General features: G+C 43.0%; 1 protein-coding gene across 8 annotated transcripts in view; it reads right to left on the bottom strand.

Moving 5' to 3' along the window:
• LRRC4C (leucine rich repeat containing 4C) overlaps nucleotides 1-14,652 on the bottom strand; it is a 641,462-nt gene that overhangs the window by 54,332 nt on the left and 572,478 nt on the right. The window contains exon 6 of one of the 8 annotated variants that reach the window (XM_083163825.1): nucleotides 4,795-4,901. The exons of the other annotated variants lie outside the window; for them this stretch is intronic. The gene's annotated coding sequence lies outside the window, so the exon portion shown is untranslated. The remainder of the gene's footprint in view (nucleotides 1-4,794; nucleotides 4,902-14,652) is intronic. 8 annotated transcript variants of the gene reach the window in all.

The following is a 14,652-nucleotide window of genomic DNA, read 5'->3' as shown; positions in this document are numbered from 1 at the left end:
CAGAGAGGAGCAACTGGGCTGTTTTTGGCGCAGTGATTCGGCGCATGGTATTCACTAATATCGCTTACTCTGCATTTTACCTTCATGGCTCCTCTCTGAACATTTCCGTTTTGGGGTTTAACCGTAGAAGAAATGAGCCTGGTAATTACATTTGACCTGCGCAAGCGGGTATTAAAGTTTCACTGACTTCTGCCCCTTTGAACGCACACAACAAAGTTTACTCCATTACCATAATCATCAAACGTGGCTCATGATCTGCATGATACAACATTAATATTCATTGCCTGCACCAGACAACGCACTACAGAAGCCTGGAGGTAAACTAATTACTTTTCAAAAGACCTTGTTTCAATTTAAGGGACCCGAGATACTGGGAGCTAATGAATCCTTAAGCTGCTTTTTGATATTAGGATGAGCGTCAGGTGTCGTTATTTACCGGCTGAAACTCATCATAATCAAAGAGCCTTAAATCTGAAGACGCCGGTCAGATGCTGCTGCCATTGTCTGGAGAAGATCTATAGCGCCAGCCCCAGCCCAGGGCTTAGGACACGGAGGTCAGGTGCAGAGGTCAGGCCTGGAGCATTGTCTGTAAGGGATCTGGGCTTTGCTTTAGGTATACAGCAGATCCTAATGTGACTTTATTTATGAACAGTTTCTTATACAGCGCTGCAGGTTCCATTGTACTTTACAACTAGAAATAGGGATAAAAAAAACTGGGTAGTGAAGTCAAAAGGTACAGGCTTAGACGGGCCAAGGTACAGGCTTAGGAGGGCCCTGCTCGCAAGCTGTATGTTGTTGTTCTGATGAAATAAGACAATGAAAGAACATATATATATTGCAAGATGTACTAAGCTTCAAAAAGTGATAAAATGGAGAGTGATAAACAGCCAACCAACCAGCTCCTAACTGCCATGTCACAGACTGTGTTTGAAAAATGTCAGACAGGAGCTGATTGGTTGGTTGTTTATCACTCTCCATTTTATCACTTTTCAAGCTTAGTGCATCTGCTCCTATGGGCTGAATAAGAGCGAAGGATTTCCATGGACACACTAACAATGAGCTGCTGCTACTACACAAGTAATAGGCCAGTGCACAACTGTAAGTACAATGGGTCCACATGGCGAAACGCGCCAGTGGATAGTATACAGATGGATCAACTCTCATTAGAGCTGCTCCTGGCGATTCTATACCCAATAGCTGCCTTTCGCCATCCGCCAGAAGAGGGAGCGCGCGCATAAGACGCTCGTGCGCCCCGTTCTGACGGATGGTGAAAGGCGCCGCCTCTCTGCCTCTCCCCCATAACTGCCCACACCCGGAACTTACCTTGCCCATCTCCCTAAAGCAGAGGTGGGTAGGGAATCTGCTCCCCACCCCCATGAAGTGGACGCACGTGCGTGTGAGATGCTTGCGCGCCCCCATCAGATGCAGCGCCTCGCCGCCAATCTGCGCCAGCTCAGGGAATCTGGCGATGATGGCAAAAAAACGAATGAATCATCAACAGTGAAACATCACTGGGATACACATAGTTGGCCAACTAGGGTACCTGTAGGCAGTGGGCCAATCAGGGAACAGGAGACTGCGGAAAAGTGGGGCAATGGGGGGGGGTGGTGCCATGCCCCCTGCATTGGGAACAAATACAAAATTATTAACCATCAGCAGCAAAAACATCAGCATTTTTTTTTTGCAACTGCGCATTTTCCCAATTGGTGCTACACATGTTCCATGTCAGCAAAACAGTGACAATTTATTTGGCAAAGTAATGGGGGGGTGGTTTCATGTAAGCGCAGATTTATGGCAACTGCTTTGGGGGCATGTCAAAGCTTGCAATTGTGATCTGTATGCTTGCGACATCTGTATATTTCCACATAAATGCTCTGACGGCCTCTACAGGGGAAATAATTGAAGCCCAAGGAAAATATTGTTATTTGCACGCTTCCATTAAATGATATTGATGCCAGTGTCATCATGTTGTGTGTCACCAATTATATGTCAGCGCTAACCTGTCGGCCTTTTCTTTACATCATATGATCAATGAGGGGGAGGGGTGGCATGAAGCCACTGAGTAAATGATTGGCTATTCACAGCTCCTACCAAGATTATACGACCTTAACTGTTCCAGGTGTGAAAGCCTCTCCTCAGATGATTTGTACTTACAGCTCCAATCCCGCAGACTTATCTGTGCTGCCATAAATTCTGCAGAGCTGCCCGTACAAGCAGACTTATGTCTCAGGATGGGTAATATATATGTATACAATATCACAGGTGACAAAAATATCAATAGGGTCCAGGACAGCGGATATAAAATACCAATAAATCAGAGAACACAAGATAACTAGCGACACTAATCAGCGGGATGAGACCCACATAAGAAGAGATGATAAACCAACAAAAACATCAATGCCTGCTAATGAAATATGGTCTGTGTGACTAACCCCCTACCGCCTTAATATGCTTCCTAATTTGTCTCCTCTGTCTAATTTGCATACTGGAGCCACATGCACCATGAAGGAAAGTACCACAGGGGAAGTAGGGAATAAAAAACATACTAACAGGACACAGGAAAATGTCTGCTAAACTTTTGACATGCTGCACGGTTCTTTCGCTGGTTATGTTGCGCTCCACATATGGGTCAATCCCTACACATTATCGTATTCTCTGATTACTGTTGTAACAGGTACTGTAGGGATAGAGTTTGAATGCTACAGTGCTCTGATTGGCTACAGGTACTGTAGGGATAGAGTTTGAATGATACAGTGCTCTGATTGGCTACAGGTACTGTAGGGATAGCTCTTTGAAAGATGCAGTGCTCTGATTGGCTAGAAGTAGAAATAGTAATGTGAATGCTTTGGGGTACAAGGATAGTCTTGTAACTGCTTCAGTGCTCTAATTGGCTAAAGGTACTGTAGGGAGAGCCTTATAAGTGCTGCGGTGTTCTGATTGGTTGCAAGTTGGGATTATATGAATCCTCCAGTGCTCTGATTGGCTATACAGTATGTAAGTATATCTTTGTGAATGTTGCATTTCTGTGATGGGATACAAGTAACAATAGCCATGTAACTGCTGCAGTGCTCTCATTGGCTACAAGTCTGTAACCAATCAGAATAGATTGGCTCCCCATTGTCTTTTAAATATAAACATATTGGGGAAATAATAAATTAATATACTTGATCAGTGGTTCCCAAACTGTGTGCCTAGGCACCCTGGGGTGCCTTGGGTTGTGGTCTACCACCAAAACAAATTATTTATGCTCAAAGTGATAGGCAAAACCAGTGCTGGTGGCTGCCAATCATAAAATGTATAGAAAATTAGAACCACGGCTATGTTCCCCACTACATAAGTGAACCTGAGGGTGACAGTGAAGAACAATTTACTTTATTTTTTTATTTATCCTTAAGACCCTTTTTGCCTTGAACAAATGCTGATATTCTAGGGCGCCCCGGTCAAGAAAGTTTGGGAATCACTCTTAGATGTCACAAAAAATGAGCAGCAAATTGCAGTAAATGTCAAGTTGAGTAATCAGTTAATTATGATACATACAAACAACAAGAAAGTTAGGCTAACACAAATCGCAGTTTTAAACTTCAGTCCCCACCCCCACCATCCACCCATCAGAAACACATGTGTCTGCCAGCTATACTCCACAAGGACAATACAGTACCATGTTTGCCTTCGGGCACTGTCATTCTTTATTCGGTCCATACATAAAATGAAACAACTGCCCCCTAGTGTCCACCATATTATGAACAACACCATTATGGAATAACTATGGAAAGTGTCATAGCAAATATACAATACATTTTTTCCTTCTCTTTTTCCTTCTGGGACGCTTTGCCAGAAGTTGTTTGTTTCCGTTGACAGAGGCTGGTTTACAAATCAATGAAAAAGACTGAAGAATATAACGGAGGACAAATAATATATCATCAATAAAAATATATCATCAATAAACCTCAGATAGTATCTGTGTATTAGACACCCAGCTTTATATGTTATAAGCCAAAGTTAAATGACATTGAATCAAAGGAAAGTATTTGTGTCCAAATAACCTCTCCGTTGCAAAATAAACATCCCATCATCTTTATGGATGAGTTGGGCCGGTCTTGTAATAATAATAATATTGCTGCCTCAAGTTCATTATAATGCCCATCATGATGTTTAATAAAGTGTGTAAATCTAAAAGGCTTATTGGTAGCCATAAAGCTCAGAACGCCAGATCATACCAATGCATTAGGTTTTATGCTATTATCTGTAGAAATGGAGATAATTCATTCATCCTTCTTCATTATATCTCAGCAATTGGCCTGAAATGAGAATGCGCTGTGCCAGGTGCCTCTCAATGCGACAGCATAAAGAGTCGGCATTTCAGTATTTAAACAGTAACAAAATAGTAATAATATTCTATTGTTGCAGTGATGTCAAATTCTGATTGCTAGATTAATTTACTGTATCAATGTACAAATGTCCGTCTGTTCACTGAAATTCTGTGTTTTATAAGTTAGGTTTAAATCATCATTGCTACTGTAGCTATGAAAACATATATAAAGATAAATATGTTTGTGTAATATGTGTGTATACTGTATATACCGCACATAATATTATTATTATAATTAGTGTTTGCCCGTGGCTGTGCTCACGTGGATGTCTTCCAAATATGTTTTCGCTATTGTTCATAAACAGTCCCTAGAACTATATTTCTCCAACAAAAAACATATTTATATGTACATATAGAGATTTAGGGCTTTAGTCTGGGTTCCCCTTTATTGTGCCTCTCCCTGTCACGGGCGATGTCGTACATACCTCAGTTTCTTTCCAGGTCATTTAGCTATATAATCGTAAAAAATCAATCCAAAGTCATCCAGTAGTATTTGCATGATGCCGGAACAAACAGAAAGACTGACATTATCCTGTGGGTTGGAATACTGATGTCAGAACTTTGAAATGGATCAAGATGTCAATACCTACATACCAACAGCCAGCATCCCAAATCTAAGTATACCAGGGTGAGATAGGGTCAGGCAGGGGTAGGAAGGGGGGGGGGGTAGGTAGGAAGAGAGGGGGAGGGGAAGGTTAGGTTTAGGCACTTAAAAGGAGGGGGGTTGTGTTGTAGGGCAGGGGGTTAGTTTTAGGCGGCATGGTGGGGGGGTCAGGGTTGGACACTAGAGGGTCTGGCTATGGGGGTGGGGTTAGAGGTGAAAAAAGGGGCGTCCCTGTCCCTGTGTTGATATGCCGGTGTCTTTTGACCATTGGCATCCAAACCATTGATATATGTATATGTATATATATATATTTATATATATATATTTTTATATATATATATATATATATAAACACTAAATGGACCTCGTATTGCGCTAACAAGTATCAATGTCTGCTGCTACTCCGATAAGACTCCCCTGTTAGTGGGAGTCAAGCAAGAGATACACAAAAAAGAGTTTATCGGAGAGCGCTGAACTATGTACCACCTAGTCACTTTAGTACAGTATAAAACACTGGTAAAACTTTTAACAACAATTGATTATTGTCCCTTTCCCGAATGAAACGTGGAATCTGTTCAAGGTAAAAAGTTCTTTATTGAAACCTAACGCGTTTCGTCAGAACGACTTCTTCAGGGGTAAGACTAAAAATGGTACAGAAAGATAAACAAGGGGCGTACTTTCAGTATTGAATTACTTCGTATCAATATCCACACAGCAGGTATATTCCATTAATCTTTAAATACATACCAGAATAACTTTAAGTGTATGATTTGATCAACGTTTTGAATTCATACAGGATAATGATAAAATCTAAAATATAATTAAAATAACCAATTGATTACAAACATAAACAGAAGAGCAAGCAAGAGAGGATATAGGAGGATAAGGACTGGCGCTGGTTATCCTCCTATATCCTCTCTTGCTTGCTCTTCTGTTTATGTTTGTAATCAATTGGTTATTTTAATTATATTTTAGATTTTATCATTATCCTGTATGAATTCAAAACGTTGATCAAATCATACACTTAAAGTTATTCTGGTATGTATTTAAAGATTAATGGAATATACCTGCTGTGTGGATATTGATAGAAGTAATTCAATACTGAAAGTACGCCCCTTGTTTTTCTTTCTGTACCATTTTTAGTCTTACCCATGAAGAAGTCGTTCTGATGAAACGCGTTGGGTTTCAATAAAGAACTTTTTACCTTGAACGGATTCCACGTTTCATTCGGGAAAGAGACAATAATCAATTGTTGTTAAAAGTTTTACCAGTGTTTTATACTGTACTAAAGTGACTAGGTGGTACATAGTTCAGCGCTCTCCGATAAACTCTTTTTTATATATATATATATATATATATATATATATATATATATATATATATATATATATATATATATATATATATATATATATATAAAAGAGAGAGATAGATAATTTTTATTATGAAGAGAGAGAGAGATAATTTTTATTATGATAACAATGTTTTCATACCTTTCATTTTTAAGATTTTTCCTTTTCCTTTATAAGAGATTATTTCACCCATTAGAAAATAAGGTACTTATGTATTATCTGGGCTCCCATGTTAAAGGCACCCCATTTTTTCATACCCCTACTATCCAATTCCGCATGGAGTTGATTTTATATAGTGTGGCGAGCGCAGCAAGCCACCGTGCCCGAAGCGTGGCGAGGGGACGCGGTCTCATAAGAAAAACGGGAGCCCAGATATTACATAAGTACCGAAAATAATAATTCACAATCGCATACGACGATTCCTCCACTAACAGACACCATTTTCTGATTTTGCATCTGGGAATGGCAATTATATTTCTTATTCTCGATATCCAAGTTTCTGGTTACAAATGTAACTTTCTGATACTAACAAGCCGTTGCTATTACAGTATGTACACGGTTCTGATAGAATGTGAGAATCAGTCACAACAAATAGCAACAAATAATTCTGCAGTCGTTACTCTTCTGGGGTTTTGAACTGGATTGTTACTTCGACATGGGCGGTTATAATTATACGCATGACTTATACAATACTGTAGGTGTCCAGTGTACACACAGATTGCAAAATGTACAGATTAGTAAAACAAAAGTAAAGACTTTATTTTTTTTTTTTTTTTGGGGGGGGGGTTAGGTCTGCTAGGTGCAAAGTTAGTTACAAGAGTATTGCTTAGGACAGGGGTTAACAATCTTTTTCGAATCACAGCACCCTAGAGTATCATAATTTTTCCACGGCACCCCTAAGCCCCAAAAAAATATAGAAAATGAAGTAGATTGTGTTTATATGTCAAAGTTCCTCCCCTCCTGCATTCTGCAGGAGACTCCCTGAAATAGCAGCAATGTCCCTCTCTCCCTCATTAGTCTAGCAATCTCCCTCATGTCACCTAGCCCACATTACACTGTTACATTTATTGGCAAAAAAAGGAATGAGCGATAGATACATTTACATTGAACCATCAGCAGCACCATTTCCCAGCACTTTACCAAGTATAGTAGCTCTTACTAACTGCTTTGGGGCTCATCTATATTTGGATATAAGTCATTTGAAAAGATTCCTCTCAGATGTAGCAGTACACACCCACGCTTCTAGGTGCCACGTTCACAATCTCTTTTCACAATCTCTCCATATATGGAACTAGACACGCCCTTTGGGCGGAGCATGACACACCCCCTCAATGGGGTGCATTGCAAAATTCGACTACCAACTATAATTTCCTTGAAACTAGTTTTCAAAAGTAGGCAAGTATGTTATATGTGCTTCTTAGGTTCAGTCATGTGGTAAAGGGCAGGATTTGCTTCTGATTGTACAGATATTTTATGATTGGCAGCCACTAGCACTGGTTTTGTCCATAAATAATTGATCATAAATAATTGTAATTGGTCCTGGACCACCAACCCATGACACCCCTGCAAGTGTCCTGAGGCACCCCAGGGAGCCACGGCACACAGTTTGGGAACCACTGGTTTAGGATGATACCCTAAGATCCATAACATAATGGGCATCATGGGCGGTGTAATGGTTAGCATTACTGCCTCACAGCGCTGAGGTCATGGGTTCAATACCCACCATGGCTCTAACTGTGCGGAGTTTATATATTCTCCCCGTACTTGCGTGGGTTTCCTCCGGGTACTCCAGTTTCCTCCCACAATCCAAAAATATACTGGTAGGCTAATTGGCTCCCAACAAAAGTAACCCTAGAATGTCTGTGTGTGCATGTACATGTGGTAGGGAATATAGATTGTAAGCTCCACTGGGGCAGGGACTGATGTGAATGTTCAAATATTCTCTGTACAGCGCTGTGGAATACAGTATGTGTGCGCTATATAAATAACTGCTAATAATATTCTCTGTACATTGCTGCGGAATATGTGTGCACTATATAAGAAACTGTTAATACAGGTTGAGTATCCCCTATCCGAAATGCTCGGGACCACGAGCATTCCGGATAGGGGAATTTTCCGGTTTTTGGAATAAATTTTTGTAGCCATACTTACCTGTCCCCTGATGGTGTCCGGTGGTCCCTCGGTGTCCACGCAGTCCCCGGGCGTCCACAGCAGGCCTCCGGCATCTTCTCCTGGTCTCCAGCGGTCCCAGGAATGCATTGCGCGAGTGTGCGCGTGCACCGGTGACGTCACCGGCGCGTGCGCACACTCGCGCAATGCATTCCTGGGACCGCTGGAGACCCTGGAGAAGATGCAGGAGGCCTGCTGTGGACGCCCTGGGACTTGGTAAGTATGAAAAGAGGGTTAGGGGGATAAAAAAAAAAAAAAAAAAAAATTCGAATGATTCCAAAAAGAACGGTTTTTGGAATAATTCGGATAGGGGATGCACGGATAGGGGATACTCAACCTGTAAATAAATAACAATTCTGCGTATGCTCACACTCAACTTGAGACCTGTGGTTTTCAGATCAGTATAACAACATTATGTGTCATATTACACTAATTGCTGTAACCTGCAGACTGGTAATAAATAATAAGTAAAGTTGTGGACTGCCGCAGATGACCGATATCCCAGATATATTCCGTGTCTGAGCAGTAACTCTCTATGGGGGCAGCGTGTCACAAGGACAGTAACAGTTATTGCACTCCTGTGGCGGCATACGGCTGAATTTCATTAGTCTGTACTAGTACAGCAATCCTCGGTGACCTGTAGGATATTATTATAGGAGGTACAATTGGACAAAGGTAGAGCAAGACTTTCATTAAATTAGAACGGAGAAGCGACCATTATTTCAGAGACAAAATAAAAACTGATAGAATGGGCACATACTAGGTGTCCGCAGTGTACCTGCTGCGAGTGTGCGGAGGCCCCCTCTTTATCTAAAAAGTTTTATAAGACGATAACCTCAAAAAGTTACATGCAAAATAGATAGAGGGGTATACAGACCGGAACCCTATTGTGTGAACTCATCGACTAGCGAATGACTGCGGGTGCGTCTGAGCTGCAGCGTCAATGCGTGATGCCAAACAGCAACAAAAATCAGCACATTTTTATTTGCACGTTTGATTGACAGAAAGTCACAATTCGGAATTGGTAACCATGCCTTTTTGGGAAGTGTCAGTGTGCCCAGGCGTTATCAGGTAGGGTCTGTGACGTCAGAGCCGGCCCCCGATCAGCCTGCCAGAGTTGTTGTCACTTGCACAGACCGGAGAAATCATCTGATGGTCAGTGAGTTGCAAATTGATTTAAGCCGTTCGCAGACTTGCACGTGAGGGTATTGCACTCTGCTGACCGCAGACCTTTGCAATGTCACAAAGAAACGATCAGGTCTGAATCAGACCCACAGCCCTGGGAAGTGTATATGCTGGACATTGCTTCATAAATAATTCTGCTAATTCTCTGCCTACACTCAGTGCCTACTGTACAGTAAGAGACTATGGGCAAGTGAAGTCAAACAATGGAACTGCACTGTGGAGGATGGTTAAATATGTTTAACATATATATATATATATATAGAATTACCGGGTCTCAAAAAATTAAGACCTCTTGTGGCATACACCAGGGGAAGAAATCTAAGGGATCGTCTGGTGCATGCCGACATTACTGAGTATAATCCAGCAATACCCCCTAATGTCTATGTCAAACCACCTGGATGCTATGGTTGTGGAGTTTGCATTACTTGCAAACTCATGATCACATGTAGAGAATTCCAACACCCACACTGTGCCAAAAAATACGATATCAGATCAGTTTTCTCTTGCTCCTCAACACATGTGGTATATATAATCCTGTGCCCATGTGGTTTGCGGTATGTGGGGCAAACTACCCGCAAGTTTAAGGAAAGGATGACGGCCCACCGGTCGGCCATCAATTTAACTCTGAAAGGGAAAGAGGTTGACCAACCGGTCCCTCAACATTTTAAAGTAGCAGGTCATTCCCTGGAGTCCCTCCGTTATTTTATAATTGACCACGTTCCGCATAATTTGCGGAATGGTGACAGGGCAAAAAAACTACTTGTCAAGGAAACCCAGTGGATCTTGCGTTTGGGGACCACTAAACCGGGTGGCCTGAACGACAAGATAAACTGGAATAGCCTTATTTAATCTACTATTACTGGGGGATTATTTGCTAGTGTGTCATCTCCCATCCCGGGGGGGGTTTCCTACATGAAATCCATACTGGTAAAATTGTTTATTACGTTCTTTCCCTAACATGTATTTTTCTTAATATGCATTTCTTTTTGTTGTCACTATGTATGTCTTTCTTTATGATGTTTAATACAGTTTTTTGCCAATCTTAGAACTCCTGGCGCTGGCCCCTGTCAGCGCGTTTGCAGCAGATCGGAGAAGGGTGCCCTCTGACCTGGTGACACGCGGAAGCTACAGCCCTGGAACGCAAGGCTTGCGAACAGGACCGTGTTACCGGCAGAACACCAGGAAGTGCGGGACACAGGACTTCCGGCATTGCATGCAGCGTGGACTGGGGACGCGCGCCTGGACAGGTGAGCAATCAGTTTACTATTTAGGTGGGGATCGGGGATGGGTTACACTGTTGTTGTTGTTTCATGATTGTGGGCTGTTATCCTGAAGACGGGGTGAATCCCCGAAAGCGCTCGATGTAGCAGAGCTTCTGCCTGCTTATGCCCAATACAGCATATTTATTCTAAACACCAGTTCTGGTATTGTCAGTGTGCCTTCTTTATTGGACATTTATATATACACACGCACATATAGTTTAGATTGGCATGTTCACTACACTGCGTTTAAAAATCTTTATCAAACACTTGGCAGTGGCAAACACTCGGCCACCGCTTTCCCCCCTGGCTTGGCTGCAGACTGCGTTACCACAGCGTTAAGCGTCCGCACCGTCCTACTCCTGCCCAAACTAAATTTGTCCGCAGCCAGCCATGGCTTATACAGGTTTAAAGATGGCCACAGGAGGGCTGCTGCGCATGCGCGGCCACACACATCTCCTCCTGCTGCAGTGGTTTGTAGTGCAGACTCCAGAGGTGGCCAGATCGCCGATCGTGGGTGACGTCACAGCGCACCCGAACACCTGCCCAAGAATGTAGAGCGGCTGCAGCATGGTGGTGGACGGACTCGCCGAAGCAGGGTAAGTGGCATTACCACCACCTCCCCACCAGCAGCAGCTAGCCTGTACGGCTCTCTGTTACACCAGCAGCTAGGCTATACTGCTCTTACACCAGCAGCTAGGCCGTACCACTCTTTCTTCAACCAGCAGCTACTCTGTACCGCTCCCGCTTCCACCAGCAATTAACCTGTACCACTCTCTCTTCCACCAGCAGCTAGCCTGTACCGCTCTCACTTCCACCAGCAGCTAGGCCGTACCGCTCACTCTTCCACCAGCAGCTAGCCTGTACCGCTCTTTCTTCCACCAGCAGCTAGCCTGTACTGCTCTCGCTTCCACCAGCAGCTAGGCTGTACCGCTCTTTCTTCCACCACCAGCTAGCCTGTACTGCTCTCGCTTCCACCAGCAGCTAGGCCATACCGCTTACTCCTCCACCAGCAGCTAGGCTATACCGCTCTTACGCCAGCAGCTAGGCCGTACTGCTTTCTCTTCCACCAGCAGCTAGGCCGTACTGCTTACTCCTCCACCAGCAGCTAGGCTATACCGCTCTTACGCCAGCAGCTAGGCCGTACTGCTTTCTCTTCCACCAGCAGCTAGGCCGTACCACTTACTCCCCCACCAGCAGCTAGGCTATACCGCTCTTACGCAGCAGCTAGGCCGTACTGCTTTCTCTTCCACAAGCAGCTAGGCCGTACCGCTTACTCCTCCACCAGCAGCTAGGCCGTACCGCTCACTCTTACACCAACATCTAGGCCAAACCGCTTTCTCTTACACCAGCAGCTAGCCTGTACCACTCAATCTTACACCAGCAGCTAGCCTTCACCGCTCTCTCTTACACCAGCAGCTAGCCTTCACCGCTCTCTCTTACACCAGCAGCTAGCCTTCACCGCTCTCTCTTACACCAGCAGCTAGGCCGTATCGCTCTTACACCAGCAGCTAGGCCTTATAGCTCTATCTTACACCAGCAGCTAGGCCGTACCGCTTTCTCTTACACCAGCTGCTAGGCTATACCACCCTTACGCCAGTAGCATACCTGTTGCTGCTCTTACACTTCTGCCATCCTGACAATAAGCCTGATCCCCCGGAGCTGCCGGAGCAGCCAGACGTGAAGGCAATTTGTGAATTGCAGCATTGCTATCTTTGACTGATTCTAATTAAAAATGCCAATTAGTGGAAGATATCAAAAGGCTAAAAGGAAAAGACAAACAGCAAGGTGGTTCCCTGAACATCTGTATGTACATCAAACACAGGACCAATGTATCAAGGTGCGCGCAGCCTCCTGTACATAGAATTTATGAGGAGAAATAAATAATATGCCTACACCACAATCTCTGCCGCAGACTCTCCTCTGCCGCAGACCTCCTACTGTGGACTCCATCAGCCGTCATGAGGCCGCTACCGCCGAGATAACAAGCTGCTTCACTTTGTAGCGTATTCTAAAGTTTTTGTTCTTTACCTGTTCTATAAATAATAGGAGCACCCCTCGCAGGTAACAGGGGTGCTTACTATATTATCTGTTTCCATGCTATGTAATACTGTCCCCGCCCCCATCACGTCTCATCCCGCCAGGACCACGTTCCACAGATAATGCCAGCGGTCACCAGGAGCTCTGGCATGACCAACTGGCCATGGTTCAATCATTGGCTTTAAATGATACGATTGCAATGCTGACTACTTAATATGTATTATGTAATAAAGTCTACATACATACTACATATACATACATATATACATACATACATACATACATACATACATACATACATTCTGCACATACATACATACTATCATTATTATCCACAAATGATCTGCAGCACACAATTACAGACTACATAATTAATCAAAACAAAAACAGTGGGTGAATGACTGTACAAGACAATATAGGAGTATAGGATATACTACTATGTAGGGCATTTAAAATTAGCTGCATCGGTAAGTGAAATTTAAATATGTATCACGGAGGCAGAAAATAGATTTGCTGGCGGTTTAAAGAAGAGTAGAAGAAGCACATGAGGAGTGAGGGACCTGCTCGTGAGAGCTTACATACTAATGGGGGAGGGGCAGAGTCAGGGGTGACACAGATGGGTTAGATCATACAGGATTCAATAAGATCAGCTGATTTTAATGGGTATATTCACTAAAGGTCTATATTTATTGATTGTTAAACTTCCAGGGTTAAAACACACATTTTATAACATAATTCATACTTGTCTGCCCTCCTGTAACTGTCCGGAAGGCTCCCAAAACGCGGAAAAGCCTCCCGCATGCCTCTGGACCCCCTGCATCCACCCCTCCTCTGGTGATATACCGGCAATTCACGGCTCTTCAAGGAGGGGGGCAAGGCTTAAACGCCACAGATCGCGTCAATTCGCATTGCAAGTATATATATTTTGTATTCGTTTTTTTATTTAGAAAAAATGCTTCAAACAGCATAAAATACATATACAAAATGATATATTATGACGTACAAGAATGAAATACGCATCATATAAAATAAGTACGACAACAAAAAGAAAAAAAGGTAAAAATGAATAATAAACAAAAGGTCACGCACCACTTCTCCTACCCACATTACACTATGTATATACTGTACAGTATGATAAAAGTAAATGGCAGATAACACACTTCACTAGTTGTACCGCCTTTACACCAGGCAATTCATGGCTAATGGTTCTGAATTTTACCAAGAAGTGAGGTGCACTGAAGAAGATTATCTTTTTGGCCAGGGGGAAGAGTCTATATATAAGGTTACTATATTGAGAAAAACTTTTCTCCCTTCACTTCTATTAATGGACATTTCTAACCAATCCATATAGAATAAATAAAAATTTTGGCGCAATAGCAAAGTAATGGAAAGGGTGACTGAGACGGTATGGTTTTCCGTACAGCCGCTGCAATTTTAGCTATTAATCTACGGTGTCCCTCAGGAGGTTTATGGCAAGTAGGTGAATAAATATCTCAAAGTGCCCACATCGGTGAAAGAGTAAAGGTTATACCAAGTGTATTTTGAAAATAATTTTGAACCATAGATCAGCCCTGATTGGCTGAAAGTGTCTCAATAGAGATGCATTGAGCCAACCACGCTAACAGCCTCTATAGCGCTGGGACAGCGCTATAGAAGCTGTTAGCAGCGCCGCAG

This window comes from Crinia signifera, chromosome 11, assembly GCF_055691185.1.
Source record: "Crinia signifera chromosome 11, ASM5569118v1, whole genome shotgun sequence".
In the NCBI taxonomy this organism is placed as follows: domain Eukaryota; kingdom Metazoa; phylum Chordata; class Amphibia; order Anura; family Myobatrachidae; genus Crinia; species Crinia signifera.
The sequence above is the reverse complement of the archived record's forward strand: the minus strand, read 5'-3'. Positions and strand labels throughout refer to the sequence as shown.